At 44.6% G+C, this 18,476-nt stretch overlaps 1 protein-coding gene across 2 annotated transcripts in view; it reads left to right on the top strand.

The window, feature by feature from the left end:
• LOC124427175 (GPI-anchored wall transfer protein 1-like) overlaps positions 1 to 13,584 on the top strand; it is a 121,069-nt gene extending 107,485 nt beyond the window's left edge. For both annotated transcript variants that reach the window (XR_006942895.1, XR_006942894.1), the window contains one exon: positions 11,550 to 13,584. The gene's annotated coding sequence lies outside the window, so the exon portion shown is untranslated. The remainder of the gene's footprint in view (positions 1 to 11,549) is intronic.
• The last annotated feature ends 4,892 nt before the right edge of the window (positions 13,585 to 18,476 follow it).

Genomic DNA, 18,476 nt, shown 5'->3' with positions numbered 1-18,476 from the left:
TCAACGAGAATTTTTGATTTATTTTAACGTCGAAAATGCGTAAGTCTTTGCAAAAAAAGTTTTATACTTGAAATTATACCATATCTCTCTCTCTCTCTCTCTCTCTCTCTCTCTCAGATCGTTTTGGATAACGTCATAATTAATGTACATTTATGTGTGTACGATTAAATACGGCTGCTCCGGTCGATCCCGCGATGTTAATATTCGAGTTAATTTTATCGTCCGACCTTAGCCGACCCCTTTAACTTTTGTATGCTTATCCCACGGACTCGTTTGTTTGAGGTACTTCCTGTTACCTACCAATACTCCGACTCCTTCTTTTTATTCCTCTGTTTCAATTTTTTTTTCCTTCGCCAGGATACGGGTAGGTCTGCTGCTTTTTATTGTGTACGTTGGAGACTCCATCCGTTCGACATTAATTTATTAACTTTGGAACGGTAGAGACACACCTTTTTACTCTATCTAATGGGAAAGTCAAGAAGGATTCTATAGTGTTGAGATTTTTCTACATCCGCTTTCTTTTTTCTTTTCTTTGTTTTTTTTTTTTTTTTTTTCTTGAGAACGATTAGAGAGAGAGAGAGAGAGAGAGAGAGAGAGAACTTTGTACGAAAGCTTACATAAGCCAGGTAAATGATATTCGAGTTCCGTAAGAAAGTTCTATACCGTCGAGCAAAAGAGCGGTTTAAGGTTCACCATTACCACCTGCGGTTGGCGGCAAGTAGTAAGTAAGGTTCGAGGTGTATCTGCAGGGTGGCAAGGCAACGCAACCGAGCATGATTCCTTCACATGTGCTCCTACTTCGCGTGGAACGACAACGGTGGCTTGCTCGATGCGCGTGCCAGGAGAACCCACCACCGTGTACTACACCTTCGTGGAGGACCTGCCGGAGACTCCTGGAATCACGCAAGCATGAATCCGCCCAAGGAAAGACCTCCTGCACCTGCACCCCCAAGACAGGGTGCACCGCACCACCCGACGACTGATCGTCCGTGCGTGATTCCTTGGCACATGACTCTTTCAAGACTACCTTGCACGTTCCTTCGAAGGATTAATACCTTGAAAACTCTATTTCTTTTTATTTATCAATTTTTAGCAACGTGATACTTAATCATTTTTATAAATATAAACTCGGATTGAATTGAAGGATCACTATAAAAATCGATGGATTTTGTAGTAATAATCGAAGAACCAAAGAGAGCTGTCAATTAATCGATATGTAAAAAAATGTTCACATTCGTTAATACGATAAGTTTTTTAATTGAAATTCAACGGTCGAAACCGATGGTATTTCTGAAATATGCAAACTCGATTTAAGAAAAAAAGGAAGGGTAAGGTGAAATACTTTTGGTCTCCAGCAGCAGGTCTTGGGGGGCAGTCGGCCATGTCTCCTCAGGGGAGGATGTTCTAGAAAGTTGAAGTGGCTGGCGTGTATTCACGAGACCGTGACAGACAGGTGACACGCGTCGGACACGCGTACGAGGCTGCCCGTTACGTCGCGCAGAAAGTTAATTTGAAAATAAACAGTTGGAAAATGGACAAACATTGGTAGGGCACTTAACCACCGACGTCTTTTACCCTAACGATTCTCTTCAATTCTTCGATATTTTCGCATTGAATTTGATTCGAATTGGAACGTTCGAATTTACTTTTCTTATTACGATGGACGCGTGACCGGAAGTATAATAAAAACTCTCTTTCTTTTTCTTTGTAAAGAAAAGTAAATTGTAATTGGTGACTATGAAGAGACGTCGAATGTTTAAAAATTTATTCCGTTTTATTTCGAAAATGTTATAATCGTTTTATCAGACTTCGAACAAGTGTCAAATTACGGCATAAACGATATAAACTATTATCCTATCTAAACCATTAATGTTAATTCCGCATTTTATAATATTATCTAATGAAAGTGGATAAAACTGGTAAGATGGAACGATTCGTTAAGGACACTGTTGGTGGTTGCAGTAATTCAGGAACAGGTTTACATTGCTTTTATCGTGTAATCGTAGACGAGAAAGCATCGGGCAGTGATCGAAGGGCGGATTATGTCGTCCGACGAACGGAAGTATCAAGATGAGAGTGCGATAAGGAGACGGTCTATATCGGTTCTCAATAAAGCATTCGTACCACAGACCCGGTTTAGCCGGATAGCAGATAATCGTCAGAGCCTATGAGAACGTTGGACAGGTGACATATCTTTCGAATTTAGCGCGCTCGTTTAGCGCGCTCGAACGAGGCGCGAAGAGAAAGAAGGAAAAAAAAAAAGATTGAGAATGGACGACGCGCAAAAATTTCATTCGAACGATCTTCAATTAGATTTTTAGAACGTGAATCGATCCGTCTTGTTTAATTTAACAAAAAAGGAAGAGAACCAAGAAGGAAGAGGAGAAGGGGTCACGGTGTATTCCTTTCGTTGGATAGGATCGACGACCCTTGTACGAAGGAATGAAACCGAACGATAACGGTTACAATAACGTTGTTCTGCCATGAATCGTGAGTTAGAATTAGATGATAGGTATCGTTGTTCTCCGATCGCGCTCAAACGCCGAGTTACCTTTTGCCGAGTCATTCTCGTGAATAATTGACCACCAATTGTGGTCTCCAAATCGAAGTCTCTCTCGCTCCCTACCTTCTTCACCCATACATTTTTTCCTTTCTTTGTCTTTCTCTCTGGCTATCTCTCCCTTTGGGATGCGACAACGTACGAAAAGAGTATTGGTCATCGTCGAACTAATCTCGCTTGGACAACGGCCGATTATCTCGATGACCTCTCATAAACCTACATTCGCGGAGCCATTGTCCAATCGATGGAACGTGTCGGTGCGCGTACGACGCGTGCTCTCGAATCTTTACCAACGATCTCGAACCTGATCGGTCGATCTCTTCGATCGATACATTTACATTCTACGTCGATCGTTACCATAGTCACTTTCGTTAAAATCATTTACATCGAACTTTCATCTAATCGCAACTTCTTTAATCACTTCGCATTTATCCTAATTAATGATCGACCGGAGGAAAGATATTCGCCTACGCAGCATCGAGATATCCGCAGCCGAGGATCCGTACTCGGTTAACGGTGGATTAAACGCAACGAAGCTACGGCCAGCGGTCATATAAACTTCGGTAGTAGGTGCACGGCTGGATATCCATAAATCTATTTGATAGTAGAAAGTCCTTCCATTATTCTCTATCTTTGCTCCACGAAGTTATCCGGTCGAGAGACGCGGAACGCGCTGGATACGTAACTCCTGTCGGGCAATAAAGGTACCGGTACCGCATCTCGCGCTATCGCTCGTCTCTCGAGCGCATAGCCTAGACTCGGTATCCTCCTTTCGAAAAGTTTCCAGAAGTTGGAAGGTTAATGTACATGGGAAATTTACAATCTGCTTTCAGCTAATCCAACCACATATCATTGAAATTATTAGCGACAGCAAAAAGTCTTTGGATTAACAGTCACTACCAGAGCTAATAATTTACGTTTATCATGGCTCTTCGTCTTTTTATTCTTCTTCTTCACCGGTGTTTGACCCGTTGCCCTACATACCCGAAAGGGTTGGAGAAGGAGTGTGGGCGTAAACGATTTTCCGAGCGAATGTAACGAGGGAAGTCGGCTGTACTATCGTCGGAGACAAAAAAAGTAAGAGAACGATATATATATATAAAGAGAGAGAGAGAGAGAGAAAGACTGACGGGCGCATTGTGTGCAGGAAATATCGAATTTCCTGCACGCGGCCGCGCGTCTGTTATAACGTCGAACAATGCGGAATGACACTAGTGGCACACACGGCGATCGGGGGTGGGACGTGGAACGCGTTGTGCCTCCGTCGCTGCCGTCGGTGATCAATATAATTTAGGAGCGAGTCAACGCGAACATTATAAAGGAGTCCCTTTCTCGTTCGATCGTAAACCTGGCACGTTCCGAAGGCGATATCATAGCAGAAGCCGATGACACGTATCTCCAACGCGATCTGAAAACTCGACAATTTTTTCGATACAGGAATACTTTGCGTTTCACTTTTCGCATCGATCAAAGATAACTCTTCATCTCCCTCTCTCTCTCTCTCTCTCTCTCTCTCTCTTTCTCGAGCACGTCGATATAAAATATCGTCGAGGAGAAAGAGATAAAGTGTTGGAACCCTTAGTCAAGATCCAAGCTTAGACAAATCGTATCGATCGGCTACTAGATTCGCATCGTCGAGCGCGAGACTAATTTTAAGCGAAGCCAAAGACGAATGTTCCTCCTGTTTAAGAAGTCCCACGCAATTGAAAGAATCAAGAGGACGAAAGATGACGATGCGATATCTTTCGTATTGGTGCGTAGCGTCGTTGATATCGCAGCTGTAGGAGGAACGAGCTGCAGCTGCTTCTTCCTCGCAACATCTATGTTCGTTGATCGCGTTCGAGACTCTCTCTCTCTCTCTCTCTCTCTTCCCTCCTTCGCACCTAGAAACGACTCGAGAACCCTTCTACTCTTCGTATCGCCGGAGAGTTAATGCGAATTATCAACGGTGACAGGTATACAAGGCTCGGAACACGATCGAGTCGAGGTTCATCGGGTAGCTCCGTATAAATAAGGTGAATTACAGAAATAAATAGAGCCGTCGAACGGGTATTCGACGTGTGCCGGCGACTCGGCGTGCACCGTCTCCAAGGAAGAATCGCTGCCACGCAAAAGTGGAGGAGGAGAAGAAGGAGGCGATGGGTCTTGCGGAGAGGGTGGACGAGGACGGAGTACCGGAACCTCGTACGCGTGGGCGAGGGATCGAATGTCATACAAATCGCAGGTAACTTAAGCCAAAAGCAGCTCGCTCGCGCCTGCGCCTCGACGCGTTGTCTCATCAATAACCAACCTCTGCATCGGTATCGACGATCGACCGCTCTTTACGATCGCTCGATAGACCGCGTTAGGCAAAAAGAAAACATCGAAGCTCTTTCGGATGAAGGATCCAAGAGGTTCGAACCTTCGAGCGTATCGCGATCACGCTAAAACGCATTCTCCTTTTTCGATTCTCGATCCTGTTACGCGTTCGTGATCGATCGACTCCGATTTTAACGATAACTCCAATTGTTAAGTGTTCCCTAACTGATTCATTTTCCATTTGACAAGCTGGTCGATGTAATTAATAAGATGCATTTGTATATAACGAAGGTGGTATTTAGAAATGTTCGTGGAAGCTTTGGCGACCGAGGAAGAGAGAAGGGTCAAGCTAAAAGCCTGGAGGCCTCGGAAGGTTCGTGCGATAGAAAAGAGAGGGAAGAGGGAGCGAATATAACTCCGTGATACTCCATCGGCGTTGCTCCCATCGTAGTTCCCAGGCAATTCTATGAATACAAAATACGACGAGGTCGGTCGGTCGGTCGAACCGCAACGCGAACGTTGCCTCGCTTCGTTCAATCATCTTTTAAGACACGCCCGCGCCATATTGGCTTTGCATAAGGTCTCCCGCGAGCTTCATAGATCCTTTCGTGACGTTCCAGCGTGGAACAAAAGTTCGACGAGACACGCGAAGATCGGCTTCCCTTATGAAAAATCCTTTCGTAATTAGACGGACGAAGGTGTTAAAGAAAAATATGATCGATATTTTCTATGATCTATCTGAACAAAATTAAACGATTAAACATCGAGCTATGATCAATCGACGAGATTTTTCGTTCCGATTAGAAAGAGTCGTAAGAGACTTCGAATAGGAAAAAAAATCGTATCAAACGGGCCGAAGTGGAGAAAAAGGAAAAGAAAAAAAAAGAAATGAACGGATCTAGATCGGCCTGTCGTAAAAGTCAAAACGATCGCCAATGGAATTCGACGTCTTTCTTTCCTATTAAAACCGGCAGACGTTACGAAACGCAACGGTACGGATCGTTACGTTGCGAGTCGATGTTGAGAAGCGGCGACTACGGGCGCATGTGCGCGAGCAGTCAGGTGTGACGAAGCGCATACTAACGGGGGGCATAGGCTAACGACTACCGCCTCTTGTAATTGTTCCCTTCGAGATCGAACGAATCACGACGGATACACCTTTGCCATCCATGTTGTTGGAAACGCTAGAGCATCGATTTCGAATTATACGAAACGATTCGTTCTTTCTCGATCCTTCCTATTCGATTATTATGCAACGGATCTACGATTCTTGCATCTCGATACATTTTATGTAATATTCGTTATCGCCTATTTTTCTTTTTTTTTTTTTTTCTTTTATCGATTTCCTATAAACATCCGATCGATTTTAATAAAAGCTTCACACGGTATAATACATACGATTGTGTGACTTATGCCGGATATCTTTTTTGCGTCTCCTTTACATCGTAAGAATACTCGCGTAATGGAGAGGAAACGATTTGTAAGAGAGTAAAGAATGGAAAGGTCGATGGCACAAAAAGCCGAGCATAGTTTCCGAGAGAATTTCCTCGTTTGGTCGAAACCAAATACGCCGGCTACCGTCGATTTGACTTAGGCCGAGTTCTCATGGGGTCGAAACGAACTGGAAGCCCGGACTCGAACGTGCTAACATGGGGTTTCCATTACTCGCTTGCTTCCACGGGAGCTACGGCCTAGGTATGGTAAAAGGGCTGCTGCTGCTGCTGCTGCCGCTGCCGCTGCCGCCGTTGCCGTTGCCACCGTTTCTCCTACGAGACGGAGTTAAAATTGCCGACGACGGGGACTCTCGGTGGCCCTCGTATCTCTCCTCTTTCGCGAGATTACAGGCCGGGACAGCAGCTCATCTGCCGGAGGTCAAAAGTCCTGTACCTGCTTGGAAACGCATTTTCCTACCGCGTATCACGTCCTTGTCTTCGTCGTCATATGCGTTCGCCTCTCCACGAGGATATCGCGTTCTAGTTACTTTAAAACGCGAATCGAACTTTAGAAATCTCTTGCTCTAGGAAAGATCGATCGAAGCGACGATTTCGAGTTAACGTTCGGAACTCTGGTAAAGCTGTTATTAATGCCAAGAGGCATTTCTCTTGCAGCGCATCGAACGCGCGTGCAAGATACGGGGAGGGAGAGAGAGAGAGAGGGAGAGGGAGAGGGAGAATGAGAAACGGGGGGACGGGAATTGTTAAACGTCAAGGACCATACGAATGGATACACGCCTCCATCGCTTTATTTGGTATAATAAACGCGAGGAGGAGCAGGTCGAGAGGATGCTTTAGAGCGGTCCAGCGATGCTCGAGCTCGTTCCTCGAGGCTAAGACGGTACTTACCCTAATAGTTGCCATTACTCTGACGCCAGTGGACGAACGCTTAACTCAGCCGCAGAAAGAGAGATGAGCGGAAAGAGAGAAAGGGAAATAAACGACATGGAGGGAGGAGGGAGGGAGAGGAAAGAAAGAGGGCGTCATGACGCCACTGGCAGATTTCTCGCCATTCGTGGAAACAATATTGGTATTACGTGGGAGCGAGGAAGTGCCGACCCTATACGTTAGGCTGTGATCTATGATCATTGTTGGAATATTGAGCCATTAAACCATACGTTTACGTGGCAAAAGGCGTTCGCGTAATGAATAGACAACACCCTATCGTATATGTGGTTAAACCTCGTTGCGTGCACGCTGAAAATTACCTTCTACGATCTATCCAAGTAAACGCTTTTTGCACTTGCGTTAATACGGTTTAAATATAGTATCCGCTCCCCTCTTGCCCGAGGTACCAATTTTCATTTTATGGTCAAACTTTCCGATAACTTTTTCTTGCCTTCGTCGTAATGACATATAAAAAACGGAAAAGAGTAGATTATCGTCTAATAATAATTTGTTAGGTTAGCGCTTAGAAAAGCAGGTGACGATATGTGGCAAGTGATTCGGTTGACTCGAAAGGGGAGGGTTCCTTGATCTCGTTCCTTTTTAGCGATGTTTAACGGAGCGGAGAAAAGTACGTTACGAGTTCGCGAAGGAAGGACCCCCCTCTTGCCACGGGACTAAGAAGTCACGTGGGAACGAGGGTTAATTAAGACTCGAAGGAAGAACGGAAGGAAAGAAAAAAGGAAAGGCGCATGCACCCCTACCCGTGACACAAATCACGACACTTGACTATTGTTAACGCATGCTTTTTACTCCTGCTGCCTCTCTTTCCTAAGGGCCGAGAGAAAGAGAAGCTTTCATTGCTCTCGGCGTTTCGACCGTTGAGATCTTATCGTATCTCGTACGGGAGATCTCGAGGAGCGAGCGCAACGACAGGATCGAAGCTCGTCGTCAACGTCGTCGAATCGAAATCGCTCCCTACGAATTTTCATCATAATACAGTTTGCCGCTCTTCAAAAGCCACTCTCTGTCTTAATTTTCTACCGCGGAGGCGCATTGAGAGTCGTAGGGCCGGCCGGTTGGCCGGTTCTAGGTACTTGCCTACTCGATCTTCGCTCTCTTGCAGTTTTTTTTTTTTTTTCTTTTTTTTCTTTTTTCTAGATCGAAATCAGAGAACGGCATTGTCGAACGAGCGAGACTTACATCGGGGATTAAAGCATAATGCGTCTACGCTCGGTCCTTTTCATAAGAATAAAATTCTTCCGTCTATTTTAGCGCCTCGCTCGCATTCTACTACCGGTATGGAAATGCAGGCTGCATCGAGACGTGCTTTCTAGAATAAGAAGAATTATTCCTTTTCGAAGCGGAGATTACGTCGAGCTAACAATTCACAAAGGATATAAAGAGGGGGGATCGAATGAAAGGAGAAAAAAGTATATATATATATATATATATACATATTTGAAATAGTTCAATATCGATTAGATCATTTTTTAAAGCGACGGTAGAGACAGAAAAAAAATATGGAAGCGACGCGAAAAGCAATTTTCATTTTCTCCCCGGGTGGCCGAGGGTCGTCACGATCGAATCAAAAACGCATCGTCGAATGCCAATTAAATGGCCGTTGACGTTTACGTTCGGTGGCTTTCGGTGAACAAAAGAAGGCACTTGTTCGATTGCTCGATGGCGTTCTCTCAGGCTTGCTCGTGCTTCTCTCTTTGATCCACGATACTTGTGTTGCCGCGAAAATGCCACCCCGGTGTTCGGCAACCCCTAAAGCCTCCTCTTTCCTTCCTAAAGTCCCATGATCTCGGCGGGCACATTCGAAACCTGAAAATAATGAACCCGCATTTGGAACGCAAAAGAAGGACAAGGCGATCGCCGGCTCGTTGATCGAAGCAACTCCGGGGAGGAGAAAGAAAAAGGGCAGGCTGTTTCGTCGAGGGGAAGGAAAAGGGGTATATACAGTACACACATTGAGTAAAAAAAAAAAGAGAAAAGAAATTCGTAAGTCCTCTGTTGCGTCATTGTGCAACCCTAAGAGAGTCAAGTGGTGAGTCTCGAAAAGAAACCGGCACGACATTTTTCGGCAACGAACGTCTTGATCTCCGTTGATATCTGTACGCTCCAGGTCGTCCGTTCAATGAGCAAAAGGCATTTTTGTACGATGCATGATAAGTGACCCCTTTTAAAGAGCATGCGATGCGTATCTCTCGTTTCCAGCCAAATGGACGTATATCGACTAAAGCCTCTGCCTCTCTCTCTCTCTCTCTCTCTCTCTCTCGATTCTATGAAAAAGAAATCGTTGTTAAAGTTTTCTATCTCTTTCTTTTTCGGATATTTGTAAGAACAATACCTTCTTAGGATCGTCCCTTAACCGGAATATTCACGAGAAGAGACGAAGAAAGAAGAAGATTATTCTTGACGATGTTTTCAAGGAGAATAACAAAGTGTAAGGACTATAATAAGGCGTTTATGCGTGCAGGCATACGTGTCCGAGCGTGACCTCACCCACGTGATAGCGCGAACCTGTCGTCTTGCTGGTAAAGAAAGACGATGAAGAAGAAGAAATAATTCCGACAAAAGCAACGCGCCTCCATTCATCCCTTACGAGACTATTTCATATGTTAAGCGTTCTACGTCCTGTGAAAAGGAGCATGGAGATTCGTGCGAGCGAGGCGTGATACTGAATCAAACGTCTGGTAATAAAGGATGCTGCCGTTTCAAAGGACCGTGGGATCATTTTTGTGTTTGCCCTCTGACCGCCTTCTAACGCGAAGAACCAGACGAAAGAGGACATAAGAAAGTCGAATAAAAAAATCATTTACGAAGGTAAAAAGCAAAAAGAAAATAGGAAGGTGGGATGGGTGTCAAAAAAATTGGGACACCTTGGTGACATTACAAATTCATCGTTTAACGTGGCACTGGTATTTTATAATAACGTACTCAAAATATGTATTATCTTCGATCTCGTATCGCGATGGATCTACTACTGGTAACCCCGAGGGTGGAACGTACCGAAAGCATCTTGAGAAACATCTTTTCAAGGAATTCCCGCTCGAGTAACTTAACCCACTTTGTACAAAGCGTGACGCTGACCTTCTCGTATGCCGACCTGAAAACAAGGTCCAGGATATACCTATCCAGTCTAGACTATACTACGTGTACCGACCACGAGAACCCAAGAAAGCAAGCTGCTCGCTCGCCTTCTTGCGGTAAGAATGCCTCTCGCTTAGTTTAACAGCGGTAACTACGAAAAAGTGGCAGCGGCTTCTTCAAAGGATTCGCGTGCAAATAGACAAGGTAGAGGACGGCGAAGACAATGAGCCGATGAAACGGATAGTACTACCGCTAAGACGAAAGGATCCTCCTTCTGGAAGGGCCCGATAAAGAAAAACAAGAAAAGATGAGGGTGCCTGCTCTCGAGGGCGCGGGAGAAGGCTCATACTTACTCGCGCTTGATTTCATTCGTGTCCGACACGATCCGCGCCTATTCGTATCGAGAGAGAGAGAGAGAGAGAGAGAGAGAGAGAGAGGGAGAGAGTAATCTCTTCTTCTATTCCACATTTTCGTTAGAATTTTTTGGCCAAGCACCGTCACAAAACCTTCTCTCGTTTCCGTGGGAAATATTTCCTTTTCCGAGACATAAGAAATAGATATCGTAGTTTATTTTTCTCTCTCTTCAACTTGTAAGAAAAATTTCTCGAAACTTTCGTCTCATCGACATCCCGTCGCAAGCTTAATGACATTCCACGAAAGTTTTACGATCGAGTTTTACCGGCGAGTACCTACGACCTCGCAGCATGCGATTGCTACGAAAGTTATTCCTCTCACGATGCTCTCTTAAGACCCCCTAAGATCCACGCGGCATATTCGTAACCAAGAAGAGAGAGAAAACGGCCGCGTCATGAGCCAGTCCGCACCGGGGTGGCTGAACCGCAAACGTCCTCTCGTAGCACCGTGTGTGGTTAATTCCCATTAGCGTGATCATTACAATTAGCATTTTTTTTCGACGCCTGTACGTCAAGTGCTTTATCGGCCGTATAAAGAGACGAAGAATATTGCCTTTAAAACTTTCCTTTAATTATTCGCAAGATAGTCTCTTAAGAATGGCAACCATCATCGGTCAAATTTTCTAAGGAACGAGACGATTAGAAATGAGAAAATGAAAGTCGAATTGTACGGAATATTCGTTATTACATTCTTTATATCGGTATATCGAGTCAAAGAGTTAAAGATTAACTTTAGTAATAGTTTATTGTACTTTATTGAATTGTGTTTAATCAATCATGATTTTATCTTTTCTTTTCCAGACGGAACGAACCGCGACTCGACTCGACTCGAGCACGATGGATTATCCTCTCGTCGTCGTCATCGCAGCGGAACCAACAAAGTCGCTATCTCCATAATGAGAATAACGATCGAGCATAGCGAAACGTCTCCTACGAGCGATCCAATGGACGTTGGATTGACGTTAAAGTCAATTACACGGTTACGATATTATCGACATTATCTTCAAGTGCGTTGCCTTTATGCGTAAGACGCACGCGCGAGTAGCACTGAATACTTAATGATCTTCTGGAAGTAGGTGGGAGGGAGAGAGAGAGAGAGAGAGAGACGTAGAAGGGGTTAAAAAGATGCGTGGTCCGTCTCCTCCCGGAACTTCATTAACACAAAGCTGCTTAGCCGGTCTTAACCTCGTTCCTTGGCGAAATAGGTAGCGGCGTCAGCAGCAGGTCGACTAGGATGCGATAACCTAATCCGAAAAATTAATTCCCTCGTACGGCGTGCGGGATATGCGCTGGGTTTGTGCCAGGTGTCGAAACGAGTACCTATTTACCATCTATCCTGTCTCGCATCGACGATTCTACGTGTGCGAGTTGAGAGCTAGCAGTAGTCGTGCGAGCCCGCATGCGTGTGTACGGGATAGAGAAGAAAGAAGGAGAGGCGGTTGCCTGTTCACGTAATTAAAACAAGCGTGACGAGGCCTAAACGCTTCCGGTGCGCCAACACCGTGCACACCATAGGGATCTCCAGCCGGAAGCTGGATAAAAAGTGCCCGGTGGGAGAAGCCTCGAAGATCGTGGATATTATCCTCGTGAATAGGGTTGGGGGGGGGGAGAGTGGAAAGGAAGGTCGATAACCTTCCTCTCCTTCTTTATTTCTTTCTTCAAACTCATCAATCCCGATCTCTCCGAAATTATTCCGCTGTATTAATATTAACGATAATTAACGCTTCGCACGTGCCAAGTCACATCGGTTACTATTCTTTCGTTTAATCGTTCTTAGGCTTAGCCTACGCTTACAATGGAATATTTTTACTCATAGCCAGTTACGTTTTGTAGACTTTCCTGAGGTAACACGCAAATGTTTAACATCGAAAATAGACAGGGTATGCTCCAAGGATCGGACGTGTAATTATGCAATACCTTCGTCGATCGTGAATTATCGATCGTAGACGGATATGTTTGCGAGTTATTACGTGCGTATTTGTTTAAGCTGACGTGACGATGAAGAAGGAGAAAGAGGGAGAGAGAGAGAGAGAGAGAGAGAGAGAGAGAGAGATAAAGATAGACGGAGATGAGGAATGTGTTGACGCGGACGGATGATCAATTAGAATGAAATTGCGCGTTCCTTGCGTGCAGTGGGTGAGAGAGGAGAAGACGGGAGTCGAGAGAGTAGCACTGAGAAGCGAGGAGAAAAGAATGGGAAGGGGATAGCGAGGATCCATTATCCTCCTTAACGGCAATCATCGGCGATTGTCTTGGTGTCAGGCATGCCATCGGAACGGGAGGCCTCCGCGTGTATTCAGATTTTATTAGGCGAGTCTCTTCGAAGACACGACGACGAAGCCCTCGCGCGCACTCTCGTGCCACCTTTGCCGATCCTCTCACAATGATAGCATTATCGTCGTGCTCGGGAAGCTTCCTCCTCTTCCTTCTCTTCCTCTCTCTCTCTCTCTCTCTCTCTCTCTCTCTCTCTCTCTCTCTTCTTCGCCTCTCCTCGATCACTCTCGAGGCACGTCGAATGAAAAAATGAACGACACGATCTCGCATCGCGCGTATGAACTTTAGAGTAAATCCGGAGAAATCGTTCGGCCGAATAACGAGGCGCGATGACTTTCGATGTGTCCTTTCACATCGATACGTCATTATCGACTTATTGTCTCCTTCGTGAATATGTTTAATTATAAAGTGGACATTACGTTTTGGATCATAGAAATAAAATTATAGCCAAACGGTTACGATAAAGGAATAATATCAAATATCATTCTTTCCTTTCTTGTCATTTGTAAACGTAGTAACAGATTTGCTGTTTCTATGGGAAATAAATGCGGACTGAGCTCTCGTTGCTTGAAGAGAAATGAAAGAAAGAGAGAAAGAGAAGAAAGGAAGCTTTACCCAACGACAGGTCTTACTGGTGCCTGGAACGTTATACAGTTTCCCCCCAGCGAGACTTCACCTTTCCGTTTCTACGTAGACTTCGTGTTCCATCTACTACTTTCTTTCCCGCGTACAGGTGAACACAGATTATACCTCAGGGGCGTGCGAAAGTGTTTTCGACGTTGCTCCATCGACTAACTCGTAGTCCTCTTCCTTCGGATCGTGTTACGAATCCGACACTCTTGCACTTGCCTACTTGCGAGACTTATCGAAATTGTATTTCATTGGCGTTACATCTATTAGGTCGAAAGTTCATTTGCATTTAATATTTCATGCAAAATATTAATCATATATATTAATAGATCCTGTTTGAATTCTTTTATATACAAATGTCTAGACTAACTCGTTTTTTTTTTTTAAGTTTTCAATAGAGGAAAATCCAAGCGAATATGTCGAAAGCGGAGGGCTTCATGAAAAACGTCAAAAGTTTATTCGTTACGACGAAAGGAAAAGTCATATAAAAAGAAGACAGCCTCGTAGGAAATAGATCCTCACCGGCGTTAGAGTTGTTATAATAGATCGACGGGGTCGCATTTCCCATGGAATGACCGCAAGGTGGTCCACCGAGTTTCTCAGCCCCCCTTCGTCGGGATCTCCTTCGAAGGAAGGCTCCCATGGGGTCCCGTGGGTCTAACCAGAGAGCGAGAGAGAGAGAGAGAGAGAGAGAGAGAGAGAGAGATCGACTAGCATGGAGTCCGCACCTGCCCGCGACCGGCGCCCTTCCTATTCGAAACTTTTCTCTTACCTACATTTACAGGCTCGCGCTACTTGATTTTAAGGCGAATGCCATAGAACGCCAAGGGAGGTCGAGAATGAACAAGAGGAAAGAATAGAAAATGAGAGAGAGAGAGAGAGAGAGAGAGAAAGAGAGAGAAAGGAAAAGGTACGAGTTAGACCCGGTGGATCGATAACGGCCGCTAATTAATTCGTGTTCCTCCTACGATAATTGGAGTAGCTATCCGTCGATCGATCCTTTTCTAGTTTCCCACGTAAAGTACCGCAGCCTCAGGAGCAATACGATGGCGGCGGCAGTAGCGAGAGAGCATCGACGTTCTCCTTCTTCCTCTTCGAGAATATACCGCGTTAGGCATCGGCTTCATCTTTCTTTCTCTCTCTTTCTCTCTCTCTTTTTCCCTCTCACTCTCTTTCTTTCTTTCTTTCACTCTCTCTCTCTCTCTCCCTCTCTCTCTCTCCAGACATCTCTCGATCCTTTCTCACGTGTCAACAACGCAGTAAATTTCATTCCTCCTCACGTGGCGTGGATGAATCCACCATGTGAAACTCCGCCATTATCGACGGCTTTAAACGCCTTCCGAAGAATGGAACCTCTATCTCTTTCTCTTTCTTTCTCTCATTCTTTCTTTCTATCGAGAGCGTAATGATTCGTATTCCACGTGAATCACGATCGAAAAGCGCGCGCATGCTATCGGTAAATACGAGAGAGAGAGAGAGAGAGAGAGAAAGATCGCCAGGATGAGATCTATACGCGCCCCACTTTCGGGCCCACCTACGTCGATAACGATCGTCGTTTATGTACTCTGGTAGTCGACTTGATCCTTTATCAAAGAGGATTCCCGCTTGTCCAAGGTCATTCATTTCCTCATCACGAGTTATTTACTCGCAAATGTCATTGAAACTTTTCTTTTTTCTTACCAACACGTACGGCGTACTATTAATAGAAAACTAAAGAAAATAAAATGTAAACCTACGAGTCACTATTTTCTTACTCGATATCATATTATTTCAATGAATAGAAACGTAAACATTAAATATAAATAGTAGTGCAAAGTTCTTAAAGGAAACATTTATGTACTCGTCGTAGTAATAATTCTGATCGTTTAGACAAGACGAACGTTGGCTTTTACTTTCGTCGTTATAGGACAGTTCGAGACCTCCTTCCGTCTCGAACCTTGATATTTAGCATGAAAATATAAAGCTTCTGCGGGCGGATGAGGCGAGCACAAAGGTTCGATCGTGCCAGAGGCGGCGCCTGTGGACGCAATATCGTGAACGTCTGGAGTCGCTTGACGCCGGCACGACACCATGGACGGGACGACGAGCGGCAAGCACCAATGCCAACGATAGACTCGGTGCTGATGCTGTCTCCAGTTCTCACGGAGCTACGAGAAAGCGATTCCCTCTCTCCCTCTCTCTCTCTCTCTCTCTCTCTGTTTCTCTCTCTCTTTCCTACTGTCTTCCTCTTTCTCTCCTTTTTACATTTCATCAATCTTCCTTCGAACGAGAGTAAAAGAGAAATGAGATAGAATTCACACTAGTAGGAAAATTTAATATGTCCTTTAATAACGGATTATCAATTTTCTCGATCTATCGATTGGAATCTATCTAAAAGTGATTCTTACAACGGAGAATTATTTTTCCAGCAATCTTAAGTGACCTATAGAATTGATCGTTCCGATGGGTGAATATTCTTACCAGCTTGAAAAAAAAAAGGAAAAAATAAAAGAAAAAAAGAAGAAAAATAGCGTGAGAGTCGTCGGAGAGTCATGGTACATGCTTCCGTCCGAACGTGGAGGAAACGTTTTCTCATAAGTTTGCCCTGGGAAAGGACACCTTTTTCGACACCGTTTCTTGAGTTAGTCTCTCGGGATCGAGAAGAACCTATCGAAATCATTTTGGAAAAGGGGGAAAGGATACGGGAGGGGTTACAGGTGACATAGATGAGAGAGGGAAGAAAAGTTTGGCGCTATTAGATTCTACGGTAGGTTCACTTGTTACGGTGGGAAAAAAAAATCCTTCTCTCGTAGGAAAATTTTTGCATACATTAATCTATTTTTCGTTGAAGAAGCATCCCTTCTTACTTCCTTCGAAATTCCCTTTCACGATTATCCTCGAAGCCGAAGGTATTGACGAGTCGAGGAACCTCTACCTGTCGCTCAATGGAAACTGGATATCTACCTGTTACTTTTTGTGGGAAGATTTCCTCGGCTATTGCTCCTTATGCATGGAAATGCGTGAGAGCCGGAGGATCGCGTGGAAGGATTCACTCGTCGCAGTTCCGGCGTAAGGTCGGTGGGCGTTTGTTCATCCTGTATCGAGTTTCAAAAAAGAAGATCGATCGAACTTTAGGATAGTGGTTCTCACAATTTTGGACGGCCTCGTGCTCCTCCTTTTCACGCTGCCGCCGCTTTTACTTCTCGATCTTTGAGAAATTACGAGGGGTCTTATAAAATACGTTTTACTCTTAAAAGTTTCCTGACCTGTTACCTGGCGAAACCTACCAAACATAAGTAATCTTTTTAACGAGCCTCGTCTACCGATAATTCCCTTTGGATATCGGTTAGTGTTACTTCGTAGCTCGAAACGATATTCTACCCTTTGGCTACGTAGAGTCGAGAGTTTTAAAAACGCGGTAATGGATCGACCGAGAAGGCCGTTGAACGTTTTCAAGAGTGAAGATTACGCGGATAATGACAGGTATGATTCCGTAAGTTAACACCAGCTTTACCATGGAATTATATGCCGATCGGCCGCGAGCATTCGCGCTTCTCTCTTACAACCGCTTGTAAGAGGTCGTAATAAAAACGCAGGACACTTACTGGAGCGGAAAGATCGCGATATCAAAGTAAAGTTACAGCGATTAGTTCGGAAGAAGCCCATATTTCTCGATATTTTCGTGATATTAGAAATCGTGTCGTCACGCTTTCCATTCGATTCGATACGTTTCTTTCGTTGAAACAAGCAAGAAATAGATATATTTCATTTCATTTTAATTCTCGGAACGTTCGACGAACGAAGTTGATTTTGCGCCAGACGGGTTCCACTTATGGTCGATCAACGATAACTCTTACGATCATACGATTATTTAATACTTCACGTTTTATGGCTTACCGCATTCCTAGCGTCTTTCATCGATGACACAGAGTTCTCATTTCCCCGAAGGATCGTAAACGAATCGAATTGTTAAGAAGAACGTCTAGTCGGCCATTTGTATTCACTTTTCTACGTTTCGGAGCAGCGTATACGGATTGATAGCGCGAGCGATTCTAGGCCAATCGTATTAGGCGGCGCCAATAAAAAATCCAAAGACCACCGACCCTGATGTGCTAATTTCGCATACCAATATGCACAGGGACGTAGACGTCGATCTAAGCGAGCAACTAAAAGACGCCTACTCGTAATAATCCATCTATTGGAACTGGTTAAACTTTGAACGAGTCGAGATGGTACGAGTCGATATTTCTCACGGATGAAACAAAAAAGAGAATTGAAAAGAAAAAAAAAAGAAAAACTTCATCGAGGAATCCTCGTAAAGTGTCGAGAGCGACGTTAAATCGGCGATAAATCATTACGATAGTAAGCTAACGAACGATCGAGAAGGATCATTATCGTATAGAGACAGGTACGTCGATTTAAACCGAGGAGAAAACGTTGTTCGGGAACAACGAAGCTTTCCAAAAATTCGCGAAGGTTAATGATCCACCTACACCGTCGACGCGTAAATCCGCCCCTGCCAACACCTGCCGCATGATCCTTCTCTCCTTTCTCTCACTCTCCGTGCCGTTCTGTACGAGCTCTCGAAGCGATCGTATCTTCGCCGTGCCTTCCACCGCAGATTATAAACCGGCGGGATTTATGTCGATTCCTGGAATCGGGTAGGTCCAAAAAAATAAAATAAGGGATAGAATGAAGAGGAAGAGCGACGCGTTCCTCTTATTATGGAAACTCTTTTTTTCCTTCCCATTCTTTTCCCTTACTTTTTGTTCTCTTGTTCGCCACGACGATGAGAGAGAGAGAGAGAGAGAGAGAGAGAATAAGAAGAAGGGTCGGAAGAGTACA

The sequence above is a fragment of the Vespa crabro genome, chromosome 9 (assembly GCF_910589235.1).
Source record: "Vespa crabro chromosome 9, iyVesCrab1.2, whole genome shotgun sequence".
NCBI lineage: Eukaryota > Metazoa > Arthropoda > Insecta > Hymenoptera > Vespidae > Vespa > Vespa crabro.
Note: the sequence above shows the minus strand (reverse complement) of the source record. Positions and strands in the feature narration are given on the sequence as shown.